Here is a 3,684-nt window from a genome sequence, read left to right as displayed (position 1 = left end):
CCACTTACCCATTTTTTTAGGTGTCACTACGACGGGTGACACCCATTCAGATTTTTCCACAGGATAAATGAACCCTGCTTCTAGTAGCTTCCTTACCTCGGCAAGGAGTGCCTTTTTCTGTATGACCCCCAGCCGTCGTAGTTTCTACACGACTGGCTTTACCCCTTCCTTCAACTTAATGTGATGCTCCACCACTGTAATACCTGTGATTCTTTCATAGTTGTCAATGAAAAGGTTAGGGAATCCCATCAACATTTGCAAAAAAAATTCCTTCTCTTCACTTGTTAATCCTATAGACAACATACTTTTTAAACTATCCTCTCCTAGGCCAGGTGATTTATTTTCCTCCCTGTGGCTATGACCTTCTAGTGTCAGGTCGCCAGTCATGCTTGCCCTTTGTAGATCCTTCATGATAATTCCCATCACATTGATGGAGCTGTCGCTCTCATTGGTGAAAGTGTTCTCCTCCTCAGAAGTGGAAGACTCACTAGTAGTTTCATATGTTGATGTCTCTAGGTCCATTTGTTTCTGCTTGTAGGTCCTCATGTTGTAATGCATTGTTTCCCCCTTCTTACCAATCATGCATAGAAGACCAGTGACCCAGAATTGTTTTGCCTTCATGGCCATCAACCATGGCCTTCCCAAGATCAATGGATAGCCCTCCCCCTTAGTTGGCATTACAAAAATATCTACTTCTACCTCAGTGTTGAAGGCTTTTACCTTTACTGCACTTACCACACCCGCACATTTTATTTTTGAGTTGTTTTCCATCTTTTCCTTACATGGAGAAGGTCGGTCAACCTTGAGCCCAACCTTGAGCCCTAGCCAAAGCATCATAGCTTCACTCATCACACAGATTTGTGAGCCACCATCAATGTAGGTGTTTCCAACCCTCTTACCCTTTACGTTGACATCGATGACTGGAAGGATGTCATCCATGTTGCAACCCGAAATTGCTCCTGCTACCTTTGCTTTGGAGCACATTTTACTTACCATTTTAGACCATTTCCACCTTATCTTTGGTGCGAGATGTAGCAGTCATGGCCAGGTAATCTTTGGTCCTTGATCTTTCATATCCAATGTTAGGTCATAGGGCCTAGAACTCTCCCCTAACTGAGAGTCGGTGATGCCTATTTTCCATCGTGGCCTTGACGGACTTTTGCTAGTCTCTCCCTTCATGCTTGTCTCATCATTAGTGCTGGTTGGATCCGCTACTACAACCTTTCCCTTCTCTTCTAAGCTTATGATGCTTACAGTGCGATCCTTTGGTGGTGCCAGTGGAGGAGGTGGGATGGGTGCTTGTGGTGGTGCTTGGGGTGGATGTAGAATTTGTGTTGGTGGGGCTAGTGCTCAGGGTGGAGGTGCTCTTTCTCTAGGGTGTGACAATTGGTTTCTCCTACCTCCTCTATTATAGAGTTGTTGCAATTGAGGGCAATAGTATATACCATGACCATGTTCTCCACATTTGTAGCAATGATACTCCTTATTTTGTCATTGTGCCCTTCCCACATTCTAATCTCTCTCCTGATTCCTTCCTTGCTATATCAAGTGGGCAGGCAAATTCTGTAGTTGATTAGTAATGTGGGCCAACATATCTTGTTGGTCATTTCTTACCCCAAGAGCCAGTGGTGGTTGTCATGGTTGGCGGTTGACGCGATGTTCCTGCTTTTGTTGACTCCGTTTCTTTGGCTTTCATTCATAGCTTCTTGTCGTTAAGGCAAGCAATCTCCATGGCTAGCTTATATGTGTAGCCTGGAATCTACCCTTCACCTTATCCTTGAGTGGTGGCCATAAGCCATGTGTGAACCGGTCCCTTTTAAGGAAATCGGGTGCATCTTCTCCTCTTTCCAGTGACTCAACCCACCGTTCCCACAAATCCACGAACTTGGACTCATAGGTGGCATACTCTGAAAGACCCTCCTGCTTCAAGTCTCTCAAATTGTCCCACAGCTTCTTTGAAGTGGTACCTCCCCCAAAATGCCTCTTAAAAGCAGTTTTTAGGAGCTCCCAGTTATCCTTAGTTGCTTGTGGGAGTGCATTTTACCACGACCTAGCCTCTAGCTTCATGAGATGCTTAAATATTCTAACCCGGGACTCATCTGTGTCTTTGTTGCTTACTACACATGCTACTTCAAAGTCATCTAAGAAATCTACTACCGAATCCTCCCCCTTCTTTCCTTTAAATGTTGGAAATGCTACACTTGCCATGATTACTGAGAGAGAGAGAGCTAGAAAGATACACTGCTTAGCTTACAACCAAAAGATTTTTTTTCTTTCTTTTACAAGAAGGCATGCATACCCTTTTTATACTAGAACATATATTAAAATCTCAAATGGTACATTGCCTTGTACCAAAGGTAGGACAAATGGTTGATTTGATGCCAGAACCTCAAAGAAGCGCTCCCCTCCAAGCATAATGTTGATGATGTGCTCGTAGTGAGCCTTACATCCATTATTACCTTGATTGATCATACTCGTATTGGAATGTGTGATCTACCTTGAGGTAGGTTGTACTGCCTCATGTGAAGCTTAGAGGTACTTAGTCGTTGTCAGAACTTATGGGGGAGAGTGGTGTCCTTTCCTGAAACATACTTAGTACATCCCTAGTCTCTCTAGTGAGAGCGTGAGCATGTGCTTCTGTTATCTGTGTTGTAACATCAGGTGCGACTTGGAAACTGACTGTGATAATTATCTCGGTGACTCTCTACTATGCAGAGCTCCCTCCATCTTGTTGTTGCAGGTTGGTCGTAGGTTGCAAACATGGTTTCAACCTTCTCCTTCTTATCCTTGGCACACGGTCTATGTATATCCACTGAGTCTGATGTGTTGGTAGTCTTTCCCATTGCAAATCTATCACCATTACTCCTAGCACTCAAGCCTCAATGGAGATGCGAAGTTCGTCCAGCTGTGCTTAGAGCTCTCTTCTATCCTCTAGTTAGCAAACCCTACTAACCATTCATCCATCCACAAAAGGTTAGGGGTTTCAATCTTATAAACTGAAGGGTTTCATGAAAGGATCCTCCGTGGGGGCACCAAGAAAATGATGTGCTAGGTGGGGCGGCCTCTACACCACACATAGCCTAAACTCCCTGAGCATCATCTCAAGACATGGGTTATTCTATAACTATAAATGGGCACCACCTGGCATGTGTGAGGCTAGGACGTAGACATAGATGACCTAGGTTAGCAGGAATGAGATGCCATCTAGATAATCAACATAGAATGATGATACAACAATGTCTGGATATAAGAAATGCTTAGTCAAGAGCCAGGAGTGTGTGTACGAGAGAGGTATGTGACAAAGGTCCGAATGGAGTATGACTAACTGGTGATGGTGCACTTGATGAGAACAAGGGGAGAATCATCCCCATGAATATGGGGAGAACAAAACTAAAGAGAGGAGAGAATGGACCCAAAGATCATGATAGATTTGCACATTTTTATTGATGTTGATAATACTTATAAACGGTGGTCTTGGTTGTTACAAACCTTACTCCTATCATCATTGGGGACACATGATGGAGCGCGAGTGCCACATGGTGCATGGCAAGATTTGGAGTTAGCGATGTTAGCCTAGTAGAGAGAGGTTACTTGAGGGAAACATCAAGACGATGCAGTTGCCAGTGCCGTCGATCACTAGCATCGAGAGTGGCCCGGGGTAGCATGATATCGGTGGATTCAATC

The sequence above is a fragment of the Adiantum capillus-veneris genome, chromosome 8 (assembly GCF_014529385.1).
Source record: "Adiantum capillus-veneris isolate H3 chromosome 8, ASM1452938v2, whole genome shotgun sequence".
NCBI classification, from domain to species: Eukaryota; Viridiplantae; Streptophyta; class Polypodiopsida; order Polypodiales; family Pteridaceae; genus Adiantum; species Adiantum capillus-veneris.
This window is presented reverse-complemented; position numbering follows the sequence as displayed.